Source organism: Pteronotus mesoamericanus, unplaced genomic scaffold (genome assembly GCF_021234165.1).
Source record: "Pteronotus mesoamericanus isolate MK-2021 breed Mesoamerican mustached bat unplaced genomic scaffold, CSHL_Meso_final contig_2, whole genome shotgun sequence".
NCBI lineage: Eukaryota > Metazoa > Chordata > Mammalia > Chiroptera > Mormoopidae > Pteronotus > Pteronotus mesoamericanus.
In genome coordinates, this window is record NW_026555084.1 from 6,008,688 (window position 1) to 6,033,237 (window position 24,550).

Sequence of the window (24,550 nt, forward strand, 5' to 3'; positions counted from 1 at the left end):
GTGTGCTCTGACTCAGAGCAGTCCTCTGTGAAACACACAGGTTCAACATGAAGGAAAAATAGGTTGGAGACCTGGAAGTGTCACTGAGAGTAACTTACCTGTTATGTAGAAGGCCATCCGTATGAAAACTCAAGCTTGGGCACAAAACTGAAACACTAGTTTCTTAGACATACAAAAGTCTGTTATGATGTGACTGCTTCATGGTGCACTTCAGATGAGTGTATTTAAGATTCAGAAGTCAAGATTTGATCTCTAATATTTTTTAAAGGATTCTACATAGTTGTAAGCAGTGAGCGTTGGGATATACAGATACCACTTAGACCTTGGGTTTTCCACATCTTAGAAGCATTCAGCCATCTCTATGTTAACTCATTCATTCAACAAATATTTGTTTTGCACACTTTGTGCCGAATATATAACGATAAATAATGGTAAAATAAGTGCTGTACAGGACAAGTATATGAAACATCCTTGTGCTCTGGGGCCAGGAGGGTAGCTCAGGAAAACTCGCCAAAGGACATGTCATGAACATTGACAGGAGGCAGCCGACAGAAAGGGTCCCGGCAGACAATGTAAGGGCAGAGAAAAGGCACTTAAACAAAATAAGTTCAATTGGCTTCTGTTTGCTCTTACCATTTACTTAAACATAAAGTAAATAAGTGTATACTCTTGTGCTAATATGTTACGTAGAATCAAGCTTTTCCTTTCAGTGGATTCCGATTTGAGCTCTGAAAAAAGCTTTCACACATAAAGCACACCCCTAACACACTGGGTCAAAATTGAAGGTTGAGTTTCTTGAAGATCAAATGAGAATGATACATGTGAAGTAATGTGAGTGTAGAATTTTTCTAGATTTCAGGAAATGCCATATATAACCTTTAAATACCCCCAAATTATAAAGATAGCATCCGGATTCAACAATTATCAAGAATATACCACATTTATTTTTCTGCTTTTATGTTTGAGTTGGTATAGCATAAGCAAATCTTAGTCACTGTCCCTTCTCAATAAAACTTTGACAGGCAACTCAAAAATTATGAATATTTTCTTAGATACTCATACTAAATTAATAGTAATTCTTTGATGTCATTCAATGCTCAATTTATGTTCAATTTTTTTGACTGGGGGAGAGATACTTCTATTATTTATACAAACAAAAACAACCAAAACTTCCCAGACTAATTAAATAAGATCCCCAAGCACAAGCTTTAAAATGAAAAGTCAATGTGTCTGTTTATATAAAAAATGAAGGACTTCTCTTCAGTGAAGCACACCATATTACTTAACACTTACAACATCTAAGACCTCTGAGATGCAAAAAGAAACTAATTAATGAAAAAAGCCTAAATTCCCTCCACAAGAAGATGTAATATTGGGTTGGCCAACAAGTCCATTTAGTTTTTTCCATAAAATAAAAGACACAATTTTCATTTTCACCAATAACTTTATTGATTTGGATTATTTTGAGTATGTTGGCTATCCCCCATTTGGTATAACATTGATTGTTCTCAATTAGTGCCTCAATTTGATTGCAATCAACTTCAACTGGCTTACCTGACCACAGAGCATCATCCAGAGAGAAATCTCCAGCATGAAACTTCGCAAACCACTTTTGACACATTTGATCAGTCACATCACCTTCTCCATAATAAGCTGCACAAATCCCTTTTTGCATTTCAACTGCATTTTTACTTTTCTTTAAATAATAAAGCATAATATGCCAAAAATGTTACATATTTTCTTCCATCTTCAATATTAAAATGGCTACACAAAAATTTACCAATTTTGATAAGCTTTTCTTAAATGCATGCTGATATGACAGCTGTCACAATACAATCTGACAAAATTGTTTCAAATGAAACTCAAGACCACTAAGTGCTACTAGAGCCATCTAATGGAAAAAACCAAGTGAACTTTTTGGCCAACTCAATCCCACTGACTTTTCTACAAGGAAGAAGTTTTCAAATTCATTTGTCTTATGCAGCAAACGTAAGGAAGGAGTATCTGAAAATTCTAGAATGACATTAAAGAATATAGTTACTGTGTGTGTGTGTGTGTGTGTGTGTGTCTGTGTATGCCATGTTTTAACTGTTGATTTTGACCTCTCAATAATATTAAGATGGGAAAAGATCTGAAAGAAAGCAAAGTTACACTACAAGTAAGGCATTAAAATAGAGAAGATACATTACCTAGAAAAACATTGTCAGTGGAAATTCAAGTTGACCTGTACCTTAGGTACTTTACAGTTAATCTCTTATGATTAAATAATGAAATAAACAATTATGGCAGCAAGAATATTAAACTCTTTAAGCAGCTTCCATGTGTCAAATACCAGCTAAGTGTATAAATTCTTCCCTTCCAACTGTACAACAATTATACAAAGCAGGTATTGTGATCCCTCAATATTATAGGGGAAAACTCTACTTTATAGGAGTTATGTAAACTGATTGAGTTCTCAACAGTACAGGTAGGTCAGGATTAGAATACAGATGATTGCTGTTATTTTAATAATTTACTTATTTGTTGATTAATTTATCAACTAACAACACCATGGGGTTTAAAGTTCAAAAGCTTAAGAAGATATTCTCTAAAGAGTTCAACTCCTGATTTTCTGCCTACTTCTTCCCACCCCACTGTTTTCCTTTTTTTTTTTTTGTTTACACTTCTAGTGACTAATGAACACCAAATAAGTCTATATGTGTGTGTGTGTATTCTTTTTCTGCTCCTTTCTTATGCCAGGGTTAACATATTCCTCATCCATTTATGTACCTTCCATATACAACATATACTTGACTATACGCACATTTTTGTTAATTAATTTTCATAGCTATATAGTATTCTTGGTTCTCAAACAATTTGGTTCTTGACCAAGCTGTTCATGGAATAAATGTCTCAGTTGTTGAACAAAACATTGGGTCTAGATTCCATACCAGACAACCTTCACGCTGAAACCTATATGATCAGTCGTCATGCATCCCTCAGGCGACAAACAACGGAGATTCAGTTCTTGAACAGATCAGTTCTTGAATATTTTTCCAGAATAAATTGTCTGAGAACCGAGGTTCCACTATACCATAATCATGATAGGAATTTAGATTGTTTTCAATCATTTTCTTTTAAAACCAATGCTTTCTATCACTTTGAATTGAACGGTGCCTCCATCAGGCTGTATTCGAGAGTAATTATCATATATCTCTGTCATGTGTGTCAGTTGTCTGAAATTTAAGTCATGTGTTATAGCAGCATAACTTGAGTTGTAGTAGTTTAATTGTATTCATTGCTACAAGTAATGCCCTCTCTGCACTCTTGCCCTTTGATAGAGCCCTACCACATGCAAGCTGGGATGACTGTCTTTAAATTATTCTAGTTATCTGGGCAATAAAATTTTGATACAAACAGCAGCTTCATGAAGAACATACATGTTCTTATTTCTTTTGCATACCTGATATTGCCAAGACACCACGCCTGGACTAGGCTGCTCCAGGATGGGAGACCACGTGGAGAAGAATTGAGTGATCCAGCCAGCACCATCCTAGACCAGCCAGCTCCCAGCTGACTGGCCAGTTGACCACAGGTGCCTGGTCAAGCCCCAGTTTCCCAAGCATGACTGGAGCAGATCAGCAGAACAAACCAACTGATTTATTGACCGATAAGAAAAAAAATGACCACTAAGTTTTATGCAGCATGAGAAACTGATGTGGTTCATCCAGCCTAGTATATTAAGTAATCCTTCTTTCATTCAAATAAGCCATTCTGTTAGCTCTTCACTCATTGCTGTATTGTTTGAATTCTTTAAGAAAATATGTAACAAATGTGCATTTCTTTTGTTAAAAAAAATGTAGCCAAACACAAAAATATATATTTGTCTCAATTTAGCCCTCATCATGATCAATCTTGTTCAAGCAATTTCAATAGTGTCAGCAAGACATCACCTTTATGCCATCTCTCCATTTACTATGGGACAAATGAGCAATTACTACAACGAGAGGAAGACTGGTTATTTCAATAGCTGTGTGAAAAAAACCATGATAAATTTTTAGGAGGGTTTTATTTTTCACTAATAAAAATGAGAAGTGCATGTCTAAAAGAGAAGATGAGTTGTCCAGTGTTAGAACAATTGAGACTAATCCAGTTGGTAATATGCTCCTACTAGACCATGCTTGAGAGAACATCTGTGACTCAAGAGAGAAATTTATTAATTCTTTACTATAAAATGATTCTAAAACTCTGATTTGAAAGGGAATGACGAAAATATTGTAGGTCTTAAGAAATGAAGGCAAAAGAACAAATATTATGGTGAACAACTTCATTGACTTGGACACAATTGTGAAAAAGTCCCTTGTGACTGTAGTTATTAGTCACTTAAAGCCATGCTATCTTAGAATCTGGAGAAAGGTAAAAACAACAAAATGCACATGTGTACATATCCATCAGCTTTAATATAATTTATAACAGTGCAGAAACTTTGAGCTAACCATGGACAGAATCTATGCTGCAACAGGTAAAGATGCCTTGTTAGAGAAGAATGTTTCTAACTCACATTCTTTTGTTAAACTTTTTAATAGCATATGTCAACATGGAAGTGTGTATAACTTTCTGGAGCTATTAAAAATCCACAGTGTGTGCAAAGACATTAAATGAAAGAAAAACTTATAGACTTTTCAAATTTTTTGTTACTTAGAATGTTTTAGGGTCCTGATATTTGAGATAAACATGTTGTGTTCATGTATCCACACTCTTCACTCAATGCCTTAACTACAGTCAAAAGGAAATGACAGGTGTTTCATTTTCCAAGAGCCATATAAATAGCAATCACAAAATGCCCTCTGTAATGTTCTCCAAGACAGAAATAGGGAAGTTTTGCTTTTACTAGTGAAAAATAAGGTGACCTCAGTTTCTCCAAGGAGTGTCAAAGATTGAGGTCTCATGTGAATTTTAGTGCATTTAATATCTTTAAGATTTTATATTCAAAATAAGATTAATCTCTATATGTACATATGTGTGTATGATTCTCATGTTTGAGGTCATCTCTTATTTCTTCATGAATGGTTGACCTGATCAGCTGATCAATCTACCCAATTAAACACTGAAAACTAGTCACACTGTGAATAGAGCCTAATGATAATTCTTGATGACATTAATGTGTGCTGCAAGGATTTCACATACACCCATTCAATTCTTACACCAAATTATGAGTAGGTGCATTGATTATCCCACTTGAGAGAAGAGCCATCAAAAGCCTGCCAAGGTAACACACAGTGGAAAGGAAAAGTTTATCAAACCCAGAAGGCCAACTCATTCTCTGAAAGGGCTTTTGAGAGATGGTTTTCTTAAACAACAACTATTAGGTCTGAAATAAATTTCTGTGAGAGGACCCACGGTGGGTTAGAGATGAAGTATGCTTTAATCCCTATCATACTTTAAGGTTGTAGTTAAGCTGTATCTTATACTCTCACATCCTCCATGACAAGGTAAGGCAGGGCCTCTACAGCACCTGGTAGTGGAGCTGCTGTGGCACCAATCAGCACATTGACATGATCTGTATTGGGTTTCTACCCATTCACTTAACACCGCATTGTGGCGACTGTGGGCTGACTATGCGCTAATAGTTATCATACTAAATCATTGTCTACCATAGCATCCTCAGCACCTAGCATTTTACTTTGCCCACAGTAGCTGCTCAAATGTTTGTTGAAATCGAGAACTTGGAATGAAAGTTTATACAACATGATGTTTGAGACATGTGGGACATGAAGTTAGGTGAGTTCAAGAATATACTAGCTGCAAACTTCTTAGGAAAGAAAATCTCAGGTATATTAATCTATACGATAGATAATTTCTGGAAAAGCAACTTGAAAAAAATCGCACCTTTTGCAGCCCAATCATATTTTCTATTGATTTACATTATTTTGTCAGAGCTCTTAGCCTCCATTTGGGATTGATCTTCAGGTGGTTCAACCTGCCATTAACTGAACTCTTCCCCTTCTAATTTGCCTACCCCTCTCTCAAGTAGTTAGTGATTGAGGCAACCCCTACACAGAAACAATTCCACGACGTACATATATATGTATATTTAATATAGAGAAAAATGAATGTTTTCCTAACAGTATTGCAATTTTACATATCAAAATTTTAAAAGGAGAGATTTACTACTTTTTTATAGCAGTAGTCACTTTTGGAACAGTTTACTATGGAATAATCACAGTATTGGTCTACTTTGCAGAGCAGAAATTATGACTGGACATTGCTCCTTACTATTGAATTTCATTCATCTCACCTCAAATTAATTTTCATAGCCATTTAATCAGTTTTCCTCTTTTTCCATGGAAAGCATTGCTCATTCATAAGTAATTAAGTTGTAGTCTGGCAAAATAATAAAATCATGGCTTTGCAGTCAGGCTGATCTAGGTTCAAATTCCTTCTCAGCACTCACTCTATGTGTATCTTTGGACAAATTATTAAACTTCCTGGTGTCTAATTTTCATCACTGAAAACTGTGGTAACTCCTCACAGGGTTTTTAAGAGGATAAATGACAATAAAAATGGTAAGCCACTTTAACACAACGTGTGCCATGGGGTAGCTCTGTTTACTAATACTCTTTTTTGTCTTTTCTTGCTTCATTAGTAAGTAAATGCTGGTGCATTTACTGGTACTTCTGATTGGACCTTTATGGTTTAAACAAGTTTTCTGGCTTTTAGCAAGAAAATAAAATCCACCTTAAGTGTCTTATATTGATTAGATTTAATATCCAATGTTTTATAAATAATAGAATTTAGCTCAATAGTAGCAAAATGAAATCTAACAATGGAATGTTGGCTTTACTCACAACAATCAATGAGAATGTCGATCCCACCAGGGTGGTGAGCACACAACACACTACACAGATGGCGTGTTACAGAACTGTGTGCCTTAAACCTATAATTTTGTTAAATAATGTAACCCCAATAAATTCAGTAAAAAAAAAGAATGTTGATTCATTCTATCAATTCAAGCTCTGTATTTGATAGGATTATCATTACAATTTATGATGCTTGTGAGAATAAGACTCAGACAGTTGGAAAGTGTGGAAAATGCTTTAAAATGTAACTCTGCTACAAATCATGAGCAGTGCACTGGCGATAAAGAAAACAGTATGTGTCAAAGTATAATTACGTGAACAAGTTTGTAAATTATCTAGAAAAGGTGACAAATAATTCTGATTTCCAAAACAAAGTTAATAACACTGAAAATGTGTGTCTCTTCTATTTACCAACTACGTTGCATAATATATTAAAATACATACACATATGTATGTACACACTCTTATATAAATATGAATTCTAGCTAAATAAATATTACTCTATACATCAGTCAAAATGTAATGAATTTTTACATCTAATTAATAGTCATATTTAATCTGTTCCATAGTTTGCTCTTCTAAGTAAATTCATAAGTAGTTGAATCTTATAGTATCCCCTTACTCTGAACGATAATTAATTTGGTGGTTTACAGGAGGATAGTTTCCAAAGGCCCAGATGGCAGATGTCCAATGTAACAATTCCTATGCTTTAAGGCTGGGTGAATGCAGAGCTGGAAGTGAAATACTCAAGTCTGCTAACAGAAATTTACCGTATCAGTTCTTCACCAATCAGATTGCCAATCACACCCCATTAGTTTCCTGATTAAACTGTAAGTGTAATACATACATACAGAGCATGTTTTTCAGCTACTGAAATACGGTCATTTTCCAAAGAGCTAATCACATTAAATTACTGAAACTAGGACAAATAAAATTCTATAGGTATAATAATTCAAACTTGCCTGCATAAACCCATTTTTTAAAGTATAAAAAATTATCAAATAATAACATTATTATTCATGGGAAATTATTTTTTCCTGTAGCAATCAGATCTTAATTATGAAATGAGCATAAAATATGACAAATAGCCAGTAAGATCTAATGACTATCTTTTGCCCAGTCAGCTTTTTTCTTAGATCCCTTTTGACTATCCTTAAGAAACCAGATATGATATTTTAAAAATTCAAAGAAAGACAGAATTAAATACAAGTGCCAAGTGAAGAGTATGATAAAATTTTCAAGTCTGTGGGCACAAAAGCTATTTCTGCAGTATCCTTGCAGGGTGATTTCTTAAGTGGGAGATAGCTATGATTTGACAATAGTTCATAAAAATACTTTCATTAATGAAAATACTGCCATGAGACAATGTTTCCTGTCACTTAGAAACAAAGCCAACATTCATCTCTTTTGCACATGTAGGGAACATACCAAAGGCATAAAAAAAAGTAACTTTTTCGTTTGAGTGGCGTACATTAAAAGTAGTTATGTGGAATAAACTTTGTTCTCGCTGGTACTGGAATTTTGTTTAGGGAAAAGATGGGATACTTACTAGGTGGATTGCATTTAGTGTTATATGTGCTGTCAGAATGCAAAAGTACTTTTATAAATTAGTAGAATAACAGATGGGACTAAGATGGATGTGGAGGGAGACTTAGCATTGAGGAAAACAAAGGACCCTGCCAAAAAAGGCCTTGAAAACTATGGCTGGTGAGGGCAATCTGTGAAGTCCAGAGTGTTGGAGTGAATCTGCCCAGGCCAACTTAAGGTGTGTTTGGAGACTTGGAAAGATGTTTTAGAATTGAATACACATGAGCTAGTATTCTAATAACTGCATTGATTGATAATGAGCATAAAGCAAATAAATACTACTTTCATAGAATTTGGTTAGTGCAGAAATACTTTCTACTAAAGCCGCAGTCCTCTAAAGTGGCAGTTGGATCATGCTTTAGGGTAGATACAGCAACATTTCAAGGCTGATTTGAAGTCTTTGATGATGGATTTGTGCTACCTTGTTGTCTGATATGGACAACTGGTGAGATTCTTCATTTTTAGATATTTCCATATTTTTCAGTTAAGGTGTTTATTTCATAATAGTTTTAGATTTACAGAAACGTGAAGATGGTACACAGAATTTCCATAAAGCCCACGTCCAGTTTTGCCTATTACTAACACATTACTTTGGTTCATTTGTCACACTTAATGAACCAATATCAATACATGACTACTAGCTAAAGACTATATTTTATTCACAATTCCTTAGTTTTTACTGAATGTCTTTTTTCTATCCCAGGGTCTCCGTTCAGATACCACTTATTTAATAGTCATGTATCGCTATGCTCTCGTTGACTATGAGTTTCTGTGAAGTTCCTTGTGTTTTATGCCTTGACACATATCCCTCAATTGGGCTTTTTCTAATTATTTTTTCATGATCATATTGAGATTATGGGTTTGGGGGAGAAAGACAATGAAGGCGAAGTGCCATTTTCATCACATCATATGAATGGTACGTACTATCAACATGACTTATCACCTGACCAAGTGTTCACAATTGCCCATTTCTTACCCTCTGCTCTGTCTTGATCAGACTTTTGTCAGGTTTCTCTCTTCTCCATGGACCGCTGAGCTTTTCTTGCCCCCAAGCATGAGCAAACACCAAAGCAGAGAATATGTCTCACTTCTGGACTTTTCCTGAAATCAGCGACCAGTCTGAGACACATCTCCTACAAAACCACACTGGCTGTTATTCTTCCTTATGTGCCCAGCATATTAGCTGCTAGGATGCAGTAATGAAACACCACTAGGTGACGTAATAGAAATTAATTTCCTCACAATCTGATGGCTAGAAGGCCAAAATCAAAGTGTTGGCAGCTTTGGTTTCTTCTAAGGCCTCTCCTTGCTTATGGATGGTCAACATCTTGCTATGTCTTTACATGGATCCTTGATGTCTTTTAGTCTGTCCAAATTTCCTTTTCTTGTAAGGATACCAGTCAGAATGGATTATGACTCATCCACTTGATCTTATTTAGCATTAATCACTTATGAATACAGTCACATTTTGTGGTATTAGAGGTTAGGGCTTCAATATATGAGTTTGGGGACACAGTTCAGCCCATACCACCCAACTTCACTTTACTTACTGCTTAACCCTCCTTATCGTACAAAAGAAAAGCCTTTTACTGCTTGATTTTTGAGACATTTGTGTATTTCTAAGATCTGAATGACCCCTTAATGATGTAGATACATTCTGATAATGCACCATCAGGCGATTTAGTCAATGTGCACGGAGTATGTTTACACAAACATCATAGAGTGTGTTTATACCAACCTGCATGTGATAGCAAACGACACAACCAGTCTATATGGCATAGCCTCTTGCTTGCAGGCTGCAAGCCTGTAGAGAATGGCACTGTACCAAACAACATGAGATTAAATGAGCACAGGAGCAAATGACGCAATCAAGAGACACAGTAAACACAAGATGTATGAGGCTTCTGTCTGTGTCACATGGCGTGTTTTACACGCCATGGCCCTAAAATAACAATATAAAGTATAGGATAGTAAATACATAAACCAGTATCCATTGCTTATTATCTTATCAAGTACTCTGTACTGTACCTATTTGAATCTTCTATACTTTCCTATGGCTGGCAGCCTGCACAGTAGGTTTGTTTACACCAGTGTCGCCACAAAGACATGAGTAATGCATTGCACTACAACATCAGATGGCTATGATGTCAACAGGTGACAGAGATTTGTCAGCTTCACTCTAACCTTACGGGACCACTGTTATATATCTGGTCCATCTCTGACTGAAACATACTATGCAGGACATCACTGTAGTATTTTTGTAGTTTGTATTTAAAGTATCTGAATTCTATATCACCTATATATTTAAAAACAGTTTTTATCTTCACCTGAGGACATTTTTTCATTGTTTTTCAAAGAGGGAGAGAAGACAGAGAGAAACATTGATGCAAGAGATAAGCATGCATTGGTTGCCTCCCATATGTGCCTGGCCCGGGGACAAACCCACATCCTAGGTATCTGCCCTGACCAGGGATCAAACCCATAATCTTCCGGTTACAGGACGATGCTCTAACCAACTGAGCCACACCAGCCAGGGCTCTACATTGTCTATATTTTTTAAATGACTTCATAAAAACAACTGCTATGGGACGATTCAGAGTACTTGCTATCCAAAGAGATTGACTCAGGTGGGAATAGCTGAAGTGAAGACTGGCACGGACTAGGTTACTTTGGCTCTGATTGAAGAAATGTAACAAATAAATCACTGCAATTTACCCAGCATAGATGGTACCAGATTCAAAATCTTAAGAATGTTAGAGGGCACTGCAGTAACTCTTTGCCCAATGAACCAGCCTAACTTAAATGTAGCAAGCAGATCCATCGTTTTTGGCTGCCGGCTCTAAGCCACAAGAAGAACGTACACACATTTTTATGACAGGACATAACAATGATATTTTGACATGTCCATGATTTAGACAATTTGCTTGAAAATAACTACTTCATAAATTCTGAGAATAAAAAGAAAATTGCACTCAGCTCAGTTTCAGCATTTTTAGGGAGCATAAATTGCAGACTTGTAAAATAAATAGGCAAAAGAGAGAGAGAGAAAAAATGAGTATAGTTGCTGGCAAGGATTGATTACTGAAGTTGATTAACTAGTTGTAAATTTTTAAAAACCTTTGAGCTTCTTTATATTTTTGTGATTGCTTCCTTTCTGTTTTTCTACTGGCTGTTTTACATTTTGTAAACTCCCACTAAATATTTTGTAGATTCCTAGAATAAAATCATAAAGATCAAATCCTAGTGGTTACAGGTTTTGGGAGACACACAAAACTGTCTTTCATTTCTAAGTCCTTGAGCAAGATATTTCACCTAAACAGGTCTATCTTGTCATGTTTAAACAGGGATACGAATTTTGACATTATACATTTTTATAATTAGATAGTACACATAAAGTATCTAAAATGGCATACAGTAAGATATTCAATCAGTATAAATAGCAGCAACAGTAGAACCAGCAGTAGTAATTATTAGTCATTATAAAAGTTGCCTTTGATCAGGTGATATATCTCTAATTACAGCTTGACCAAGGGCCTGTTTACTCTGATGTTTAGAAGGTGGCAGCCGCTAATTGAATCTGTTTGGCTTCCTCTTTCCCCTCACCCTGTTCTATTAGAAATAAGACAGACATTTTGTGACTATTATATTAGCCACACGCTTCTACTCTTGGATCAAATTTTACAGTAGACTTGATGATTTTTCCCCATCTTTGTAAGGCATGTCCTCCATTAATTTAAGTACAGTGGGCCAAAGATTGACCCAGGGTAGATTTAAATCAGGGGATTACTTAGATTGTAAGACTGTTTCTTACAACATGACCCACATCCAGGCATAGTCTTATTCCTTTCCCACACAGATGGAAACTAACACCATGTCCCAATCACTGATGATGGAGTTTGTCTTGGCCATTTCAACCTTGTAAGTGACAGTGCTTTGAACAGAAGGAAAAGGCATTGAGTGATTTTAGGAGATCTGATTACAACATGCACAATAAATTCTGAACCAAGAGAATGCGGAAGATCGGTTTTGTTATCCTTGTTCAAACTCTTGGAAATATGATTATAAAAAGTGGATAGAAAGAAAGAGAAAAAAATTAAGCAGTGAAACGCTTACTTTTTAAAGACCTCAATTATGGGGGACTCCTGGGAGAGTCACCCTGTGGTTCCTAAGTCTGTCTGCTGTTTTCACTGTTATTGTATCATGTCCCTTTGTTCTATCTGTCTGGATGAATTAGCCAGCAAAGCATCATAAATATCCCTAGTTAGCAAGTGCCAGCTTTCCTCAGGGAAAGGAATTCTTTTTCTGATTTTCTTCTTGTTATTTTGAGGTTGGAATAAACTCTTAGGACATCAAAACATGTAAAGCTATTACTCCTATAACCATCTTCTTTCTTTACGCCTTAATCACTGAAATTACTAGCGGAATGCATCATTTTAAATGCTTTGAACCTTGGAATTTCCCAATTGGACCAATGATGCCATTCAAAATTTACTTAAAATAGGGATACCAGGTAAATCATATTTCTCATTCAGACAATAAACTGTATATGTTATCTATCCTTTTACATATATATTAACACTTCCGTAAGAATTTACTGACTCCATCATGTATGTGGCACTGATGGGGTAGAAAGTGCATTTTCATTTAAACAAGGAATTTACACAGACAATGGTGGTGTCTTACTATTTTTATGCACTTCACAACCTGTGTTCTAATTTTAAGTTAAGAATCTGACATGTATATATTTATACCTAGCCATGCCTGAATCAACTTGTAACTGCAAGGCTTTGGGGATTTATAGTGTTTGAACATCTGCACTTACCACATGTTTTCAGTTGGAAATGAAACATCATTTGGAAGACCAAGGTTTTAAAAAAGGAAGAGATGGTGATGACATTCTGTAGGTGTTCCAGATGATGAGAAATGTATATTCTACAAAAATGACTTGGGATTTATTGTAGCAAATAAGGGTGCACAATGATATTTTAAACTGAAATGGATATACTAAAATGCTTGTCACATGTCTTTCCCTTATTTCACACAAATGTTTTGATTACTGTTTTAACAGAAATAATAAATTGAATTATATGACAATCTATATAATACTTTCTGTAAAAAAATCAATGAACACTTTTATTCTAAAAAGTAAAATAATCTTTGGAATAATATCAATTTCAAAAAATCCCCAAGTCATATTCTATGCTTATTAAACCGATTAAGCATTACATGCTCTCTTTTGAAGTGCTAAAATAATCTCTTCTAATCACAACTGGAATTTGTCCTTCATTAAGTAATTGCCTAATGGTTAGTATGTTTTCTTACAATACTTAAAAGAGAATATTGATCCCAGTCTTCTCTTGAAGAAATTGAATTAATCACTCTATTGCAACCCTACGGTTTATATTTACAATGTATATATCTATCAGCAGAAACTAATTAATTGGACTCTATAACCTTCTAAGAGTAACCTTAAAGCACGTAAGAGTTGCCTGCGTAGTTTAAAGAAAACACTGGGAGCTAATTTGAACAGAACTTTCCCGAAATGTCAGGAACCCTTTAATCTGATAAAGAAAGTTCATGTGCGGAAACCTCTTTCATCGCTGACTTTCATACACTACAAAACTAACAATTTAACCTTTCTATACATGGGCATGTTCATCTGTCTTGTTAGGTGTGTTGCTATTACATAACATAAACAACTATATAAACTAAGATGGTTTTGCCATTTTGCATGTACATAGTTTTAGGAAAGTAAATAAATGGGTAGTTTGTTTTAAAATTAGTATTGTTTCCATTATGAGTTCATACATATATTCACATAATTGTGTTTGCAAATCTACCTTGCTGCCTGGCGGTGAAGTTCCTAAAGAGGTATGGATAAAACAAATTTTAAATAAAATTAACGGTCTTGAATGTATTTGAATAAGCTGGTTTTTAAAAACTGTTTAAACTAGATTTGGGGGAAAATACTTTTAAATCTAATAATAAACTTGGTAATTTAGCATATTATTGAATGAACCAGTTTTCCTGTTCTTCCTTTCTTTGAAGCAAAGCACACCTGCCACTATATTTTTAAAGATGGTTGTATGATACATGGATAGAAATATTATTATTTGGTTCAAAGAATATTGAGATCACATTTTGACATTGAGTGTTCATGACTATTTCAGGCTTCTGTAATAAAACCTGTAAAATGTTGACTGCAATTGACTTCAAAACAGGCAATCAGTATTTCACAATTATAATTACCGTTAACTTTTGGGGGCTCTTACATTTTACATTTAGGTAACTTAAAATACAACAATTATTTCAGTCCAAAAAAATTCTCCTTAAGGGTCAGCATTAACTTGTGCCTGTGGGTAACATGAGGAAGCTGCTACCTGCCAGTCTTAGGTCCCCGAGATCAGCAAGGAGCTTTGATTTCCAGGATCCACATCACAGTCTAGGAACATTTTTAAGCGGAGTAACTGGACCAGAAAACTAGCTGGAGGTCTCTCATTACTTATTCTGGCTTGTTCAGAATTTTTTTAGTTGTAGCTTTTTATGTTCATGCTTCAATCATGAAAAGGGCTTGGAATTAATTTTTCTTTTTTGTAGTTTCAGAGGAACTGTCCATGAGCCCAAAAGAAAGGCTCATATGATACCCCAAAACTATTAAAATAAAATTCCTGTGGAGCATCAAGGAGGAAAATTACAGTAGACCAATGCCACATCAATGAAAACCAAATCTATGTCAACAAATTATAAATAGTTGATATAATATACATATTGATAATACAGCTTAAACTCCTTTTAGGTAACAAGATAAAGTGTTTTTTTTTAGGCTTGTTATATGAGCCAAGCTTCAAAACTAACTTAACCAAGTTCCATCTTAGCTAGTATGCTCTTTGCCACATTAAAACTGAACAAATGTCACAGGTACTGCAACAATTACTGTATCACCTAATCTCATATTATTGAAAGATCAAGATAAACTTCCAACTTGTGATCTGGCTCAACATAAAATAATATTGAAAAGAAACTTTTCCAAACTTTCTCAATCATAAGTTTGAAACTATAAAAAAATTGAGAGAAGTTACATATGCCTACCAATGTGTTTTAGGCAATTTTGGGACATGTATTTAAAAGTATTATTAATATAATTAATATTCTCTATAATTTAAAAAAGTTTTCAGCTGAAAGAATTTAAAATACCAATGCCTTGGAAATCCTGTGAATTATGAATTTACTCTTATCAGTCATTTTTAAAGTTCTTACAGGGCTGGAAAAACTAGAGATTTGGGGAAAATGAAGGCAAAAATCAGCATGATACCAATAATTTATAAATCCTGTATTTATGCATATTACTCTGCTTTGCATAAATACAAAGACGGTACTTTGGTAGCACATTAAAAAAGAAAATGTAGAACATGTCTCTTTTTGGATAGATGAAATAACTGGACTGAATCATATGGGGTAAGTAATTTTAAAACTAATGTTGAAAAGTTTCAAAATGAAACTTTAAAATTATAACTTTATAATTCAAAGAAATCTTTCTGGCAAAATATAAATTTGGTAATTGCATATTCAAATATGGTAACTAACTAAAAAAATACATTATTTTTAAATCAGATATTTGGCCAAATAGGATTTCACTCATGCCTGAGAAATGGTATTTTTGATACTTCTCTTTTCCTACATGTCATAAAGAAATAGTGTATTCAATGTTTACTGAAAATATTCTTTCCTTTATAAACTATAAACATCCTCTCAACTCTTTCATCATTTACTTTTTTCTTCCAAATACTTTCACATATTGACATGTAGTTCACATCACCTTTTCCTAATTTTTTAGTAGACCCAGGGAGAGACTCTAAAATGAATTCTTCACATTCATACCAGTTACCAACTTCCCAACAGTCCTAAAAAGGTCACTGCAGGAATACTCTGTCCTCCTTTAATCTTCACATCCCCAGTCAATGGAATGTCTTACATATGCTCCCTAAGGATTTAAACCTTTTGTAAGTGAAATTGGAAAATGTAATAAGTCATGCATAGGAACAAGAATCACAAGTCTTCCAATGAATTATGCATTTTTGTATGCAAATGCTTCTATTTTCATGATACTTTACTGTTAAACATGTGCTCCTTTAGAATATGTTTTAATCTCATGCTCCATATTTTATGGTATTTAAGAGTGAAAGCCACTGACCACCAAGTGTCACTCTGATGACTCCAGGTTACTGGCATTTAAACACTTCACATGAGGGAATCTGATTAGGAGCAACTCTTATATAAAGTATGGTTAACAGAAAGAACATTACAGAAACAAAAGAAAGAATATTTATTTATTTATTTATTTATTTATTTATTTATATAAATAAATTAGGGTTAAGGATAAAACGTCCAGTAAAAATGGCTTCGTAATTAAAATTGTCCAGGCTTTTAGCTCTTATCACACACAGCAATGTAATTACACTGCTAAGTTACTGGGACCCTGAATGGGACAGCAGGGCGCAATACAAGTTACAAGTGACTAACACTGCAAGATGCTCTCGTCAACACACAGCAGAGGGAGAGTTTACAAACCTGTTGACAATATTGCTCCTATATTCTCTATAGACTTATAACACATTCATAATATGTTTCTGTGATTGCCATTTTCTGAGCAATGTCAACAACATTGAATGGCCTCACCTAAGAGTCAGTTTTTATATATTATATTATATATTGATATAATTATATATTAATATAATTATGTATTATTGATAATTAATTAATATAATTATGTATAATTATATTAATATATAATATAATATATATTTATATATAATTATAAGATAATGACAGGTAAAGGTGGAGCAGAATTATAAAAACAAAGGTAAGTTTTAATTAGAAAAACAAACTTGAGACTCAATGATATGATACAGTTTGCGAATTACAATGTCCTTGCATTTACTCTATCACAAGCATTTCACATCTTTGTGCGACCTGTTAATTGTATACATAGGCTCTTGATAATACCTATGTCTGACTCTTAAAGCACATGGCTGTGAATGAGTGTGTTACCACACATTGCAATGATCTGATCAAAATTCACAAAGTATACCCTCCCTCATTGCTTCCCCCAAACTATAAAAGTTAATGAAAATTCTATGAAGCATATATACAGCACAATCCTGTAGTCAGGGGAGAAGTATGGCTTGTGCAGATTACAGTGAATAATTTTGTACATTTAGAAATAAAATATATTATGAATTGCATCTCAAATCACAGTTTGAGATCAAGTTCCCAACTATGAACTCAGAGCTCATGGAAAGGCGAACCGTCACATACATTCCTCTTAGATAACATTTGGTAGTTCCTTCATTTAACAGCAGTTTTTATAAAAAATATTTACCTGAAGGGAGCCTAATAAGAAAAAACGTAGCGGTTCAACAGAAAGCTTTTTAATTATATTAAAAAGTAGTCATGATTAAAGTGTGTAAAACTACAACAATGTAACAAACACATAAATCTTAACTGTGTCTTACCTGTAGAAGCAGTGTCTTGAGTGTGGTGTGCTGAAAAGATGCAAGTCTCTAAATTAGAAAACAAGGGGGTGTTTGCACTCCCAGTTTTAGCAGAGCTAGTGTTCTGCGCGTAAGTAATAAACTGCCTCTTCAGAGTCGTCCTGACCACGGTGTTCAGGGGCAGGAGCTAGAATCTCTGCCGGAAAGCCCGCTGCGGCTGCTGCTCCTGCAGCCTTCTGCCTTCGCAGGGAGACCTAACACAGGAGTGTGCCGGAGAGCATCCTTAGTCCCCCTCCTCTCCTCCTCCTCTTTGCGTGGTTTTCTTCCTCCCTGTCTCAGTGTGTGCGTGTCTCTCTCCCTCTCTCCCGCTCCCCCCCCCGCCCCCCCTCATCACTAATGGAGAGTTACCATTTGGCTTATTCGGCAGACAGTCAAAGAGGACAGGCTGGCAGGCAACTGTGCAGTCCCCCTCCCCTGCTGAGACACATGAATGTGTTGTGAATAAAGACAAAGCCCCGGACCAGAGCAGCGCATTACTACCTGAAACAGCACTGCAATGATGCTCTGCACCGCGGCTCGGCAGGCAGCCGGCGGCCAGGCGGCCAGGCGGCCAGAGGGGTGGACCACGTTCCCCTCGCCTTCCCCTCCTAGGAACGTGCACCTTCAAGTTTAGCTCAGGACTTTGCTTCCCCTCTAGGGGACCTTGTTTTCTGTCTGATCATCGTAAATAAAAAGTGTTTTAGTTAGTTTTCTATTATGTTAAACCTGGAGAACCTAACTAACCCCTGAGTTGTTGCCAAAGTAACTGAATTTTCTAACTTTTGAAGATAAAGATAAAGATCAGGTCTGTGAGGCCTCAGATAAATGTGCTCACGGTAGCTGAAAGATGGGTTTCTCCAGCCTCAGTATTCCCACAGGGGCTGAGTGGGAAGAGGCTGGGGGCTGAGGTGAGCAGACAAACCAACAAAAAACATCAGTATCTCACAGGTGCCAGAAATAGAAACTGAGATAAACTAAAGTGAAATTGATGAATGAGTCTGCAAGAACTTAAGTGCAAAGGAATGAACAGGGTAAATAAATGGGACCTACTGATTTCCTATAGCTATCATTCAGGTTTGATAACCAAAAGAAACCCTACATATATAGTTCATGTTTGGTGGGTTTTGCTAGTATGAATATATAAATAAATATAAGCCAGCATGTATTCTGCATTCAGGAAAGATTTAGTAGATGATAGCCCGCAGGTGTTTGCCTAAGGAAACAGAGATTTTTTCCATATTAAAGAAGCTACAGGAAGTTACTCAACTGTGACTACAGAGCTTTGAGTTGTACAACCGCAAATAATGTCCCAATCAATTTATACTATGAGGACAAGTCTTTTAAAAAGTACAGTAATGTAATGCAGACATTAGTTCTTGGAAAATTAATTAAGATTAGATTTCTCTATAAACACCAAAGCACTTGAAATAAATAATGGCTGAAATAAAATATAAATTTATTTGTATCCCTAACGAAGGCGAAGTGTGGCGCTAACTCCAGGGCTGATGTGAGCTCCGTGACCATCGGGACCTGGCTCCTGTCACGTAGCTACCCTCCACAGGGGACAGATGGCCTTTCAAGCTTTGGCCATCAGGTTACCACCCAAACTCCAGAAAGAGGCAAGAATGGGGAGTAAATGCTTCTCATTTGAGTATATATCCTGGAAGAATACCATGTTGCGTATGACTTTTTTTTGGACAAGAAATGAACCATATAACCATCTACATAGCCAGAAATCTAACTATTCTCTTACTAAGGAAGAAGGAAATAATGGGATGTGGGAAGAAATAACAATGTATGCTACAGTAAGATAAAGGATAATGGATACTGTAAATGATACCACAACATCTATTCCACCTTTATCGCATTGCATAACTACAAGGCAACTTAAGGAACTGATTCCATTTCTAGCAAGGACCCTGTTTAGTCTAAGCCACTCATGGTAACAGCATCTCCTGTGCTAGAGAAGACTGTTAAGGAAGCCAGCCAGGCCTGAACCATTTAGAGTGTGATAATCACTTGGTGGCAGTTATTGGCTCAAGGATGGCCATATTTTTTTTTTTTAACACTAACCCACTCTTCACACCTCCAAACAGAAGGGGATAATTGTTCAACATGAAAGGATTTAGGATCTAGTTTTAAGATGAATGTGACAGTTTGGTTAAAGAGGAAAAAATTGGGTACTTGAAATCCACAACCTTTTTTTTTTTAAATACTTACCTAAGGACATACCTATTGACCCTAGAGAGAGTAGAAGGGAGGGAGAGAGAGAGAAACATCAATGTGACTGACCAGGGACTGAACACGCAACTTGACAGTGTGCCCTTACCGAAAATGAAACCCACAACCTTGCTGTGTGTAAGATGATGCTCCAACCAGCTGAGCCACACCGGCCAGGCTGACATCCATGAACTTTTAGATAAACCAACTTTGAAGCTAGCACTAACTCTAAACCTCTAGTTGTATACACCAATATGTCACATTTTTTAAAAGTCATTTTGATATGGTTTGCTGTTAGTAACCCAAAGCATTCTCAATTCTACATGAAATCGAGCACTGTCATTAACCATTTTATATATAATTCCTTGTCTTCAGTTTTAACGTCATGTGTAAAAATTCCATGGCCCAGTGATATATCTTTTTTAAATTAACAACAGGAAATATAAAGGACATAATAAATCTCTACTCTAACAGATCTTCAAACTTCCAATTTATTTATTTGAAATGGTTTTTAACAATTTAATTTTTCTAAAACTTTAATTTGACATCCCATTAAGATTATTACAAATCCAATTTGTTTATGAGTTAGGGACATGTCACAAGCCCAATAGATTTAAGTAACTGTTGATTTTTGTTACAATCATTACTTCTCAGGATTTAACTAGAATAATAGTCTATCCTGTCTGCTTTTGCTCTCACTTCAGTGCATAATTATTGTATTTTAGTAGCTCAAAGTTTCCCTTGGGTTTGTTTACCCTATGCCAAATCCTGCTTTAAGTATTTATAATATACAAACTCACATAATCTTCACAAAAGCTTTAGGAGTATATTACTATTATTCTTATTTTATGAATTAAAAAAATACAGTCACACACACATAACCAAAACTACAGAAGAAAAAAACAAGAAAATCTGGATAGTCACAGTAGATTAAAGAAATTGATTTTATAACAAAAAAAAACCTTCCCATAAATAAAACAAACCAAAACACTCTAGGTCCAAATGACTGTACTTGTCAATTCAACATTCAAGGAAGAAGTGACATCAACTGACACCAAAACTGCACAAGCCCTTTCAGAAAACAGCGTAACAGCAAACAATAACCAACCGACTTTATGAAGCCAGCAGTACCTTGACACCAAAACCAGAAAAAGACAACACACAAAAAGGACAAAAATAGATCCCTCATGAACTAAGATATAAAAGTCTTTAATAGAATATTGCAAAGAAAATCCAGCAATATATACATATGAAAAGGATAATATATTATGATCATCAAGGGCTTATCCTAGGAATTCAAGTTTGAATTAATATTAAAAAACCAAATAAGAGAATTTGTGAATTAAGTTAGTTAATAAGAAAAGTTATATTCTCATGTAAATAAATGTAAAAATTTTTTCAAAGATTCAACAGCCATTCATAATAATTAATGTTATCTACTCCTCTTTAATTCAACTCTGTATTGAGTGTTTAGCCACTGCAATAAAAAAGAAATAAAAGGCACCCAGAACTGAAAGAAGTAAAGTTATCTTTACTATTAGTCAATATGGATATGTATATAGAACACCCTAAAGAGTTTAAAAAATAAAAAGGTTTCAGAATAAATGAATTTAGTAATAGCAAAGACTACAAGTAAATATATCAAAATAAATTGCATTTCTAAACAAATTTATAAATAAAATTAATAAATATATTAAAAATTATACCATTCCACAATTACAAGAATAATCATTTGATTTAAAAGTGGGCAAAGAGAGAAATAGACACTTTACAAATGAAGATATACAAACATTCAATATACACATAAAAATGTTCAGACTCACAAAGGAAATGCAAAGTAAAAGCATAATGAGGTGAATACACCTCAACTAAACTCCTGAAAATTAAAAAAATACTAATGCTACTAAGTATTGGTGAAAATGTGAATAAACTGAAGTCTCATACATTTCCATTTTAGAGAACTATTTGGCAATTTATTATAAAGGTAAACATGCATGATTCAGGAATTGCATTCCTCAATATAAAACCCAAGAGAAAAAAATTTTAAAAGGCCACATAAGACTTGTACACAAATGTCCATAACAGCTTTCATTAACAATGATGACAACAACAACAACAACAACAACAGGAAAAATCATTTCCATCAACAAATGACTAAATAAACAAATTGTGGTATATCCGTACAATGGAATCATTCTTAACAATAGAAAGAAATGTACGACATCTATGAATAAGATTCTGTAATGCTGCACTTCTGTACAATTCTGGAAAAAAAATGAATGTAACTAACAAGAAAAAAAGACCAGAGTCTACAGGAGACAAGGGACACAGGGAGACGCTAGCAACAAAATGGCATGTGGATCCTTTTTTGGAGGAAACCATTCTATGTGTCGGTCGTGGTGGTTGGTTACAATAGATAATACACTTCTTCAAGCTTCTAACTATACTTAAGTAGGTATATTTTACTTTATGTAAATTACAGTTTAATAAAGTTAACTTAAAAGAAGTGAGAGAGAGAAACTGAACCTCTGCCCATTAACTGGCTCAAGATCACACCAGTGGTAACAGAACTGCAATTAGAAGCTTAATGGATTTATGGTGCCTCTTGATAAATTTAGAAGTATTTTTGAGTTGCAAGAATGAGAAATTTAATGTAAATCATAGACAACGAAAGATTCAGTGAGAGTTGGAGGGCATTCACCTGAACTAGAACTAGAATCATTAGAATTTTAGAAAATTCTAGAGACGAGCTCCTCAATCTAGTCTTCGTGGTGTCTATAAATATTTCAACTCTCACTATAGATGACTGATCCTTACCCTCTTATCTATAAACTTGCTTTGAGTTTCTGCTGATTTGTGTTCACCATTGTTTTAGGCAGCTCGGCTGCTGTAACAGCATGCCACAAACAGGGGTCTTAAGCATCGAACATTTATTTCTTACCGTTCTGGAGGCCGGGAAGTCCTAGCCACAGTTCTGGCAGATCCAGCGTCTGACGGAGAGCTCTCTTCCTGGTGGAGGGTACAGGGAGCCAGCTCTGGTCTCCTCCTTGCATAAGGACATTAATCCCATCATGGAGGCTACTGTCTCATGACCTGATCTCACATGAATCATCCCTCAAGACCTCCGCCTCCTAACACCAATCCATAGGGGGCTGGGTTTCAGCATACACATTTTGAGGGAACATAAACATGCAGTTCATAATAATCATCCCTGCTACTTTATAACAACTTCGTTTTGCAATAATCCCTCATGAACGACCCCTTTACATCTTCCTTTCTGCCTAACATTTTCTACTCACTTTAGTTCAAGTACCCAAGAGAGAAAATCTGATTGGCCACATAGATTTGGACTAATTCCCAATGGCCTTTGCATGGGTCACAAGCAAACTACCCATTGGCTTTTCTTGGGTGCAGCGCCCAGTCTGGGACCCATTAGGTGTGGCACGTGAGATGAGGTGTATCCTGCCTGGGTCGGGTTATGAATGCGGTAAATGCCGTCAGTAGCAACCAGCATGGGGTAACGAGCTGTTTCCTCTGCAACCACTGCTGATGTTTGCGAGAGGAATAGGTATATGAATATATTTATAAACTTATTTGTACAAAGAGAGGGACACACACAACTAAATATGCACACGAAGAAGCAGCATTCCTCTTGGACAGCCCAGACTCTAAGGACTGAGGGTTCTAGTCCAGGTGAAGGCCTCAGTCTTATTCTCCCCTTACCTCATCCATTTATTTTTATGAAAATGTTCCTTTTTGCAACTTTCAAAAACGTCTTGTGTGTGTGTATGTGTCTGTCTGTGCACTCAGACATAAAGAGAAATAATTCTCTCTTAGATATTACAGAAACATAATGTAAAATGTTCCACCTCTATATTTTTTTCATATTAAAGATTCTTGACATTCAAATAAACAGGTATGCGTTTAATTTTTAAGACTCTTAAAGAATACTGAATACTTGAATTTGCAGCCCCATCTCAAGCCTCCTACACTACACATAAGTAAAATTAGTGAATGATGATCCATAAATAGATAATTAGAACAACAGAAGAGGCTAATAAGTAAACATTAGTCATGCCTACTGCATAGGGTGATTATAGTTCAACCCACTAAAAATTCTGTTAGCAAATTAGTTTCTAACATCATAAGAAAAACACTATTTAATTTGCCTCTGAATATTTGTCTTCTAAATAGATAAAAAAAAAATACTGTTATAAAATTTGGCCTTGTAAAGCTCAGGCTGAATTAGTACTTTTCATTTTACAGGTCAGAAAGTGTTAAAAGTTAGAATAGTGCATAAAATATCAATGCAAAAATAACTGTGAGAAATTATGTATTTGCAAATAGTATTATTGTCACCATTATATGTAGCTA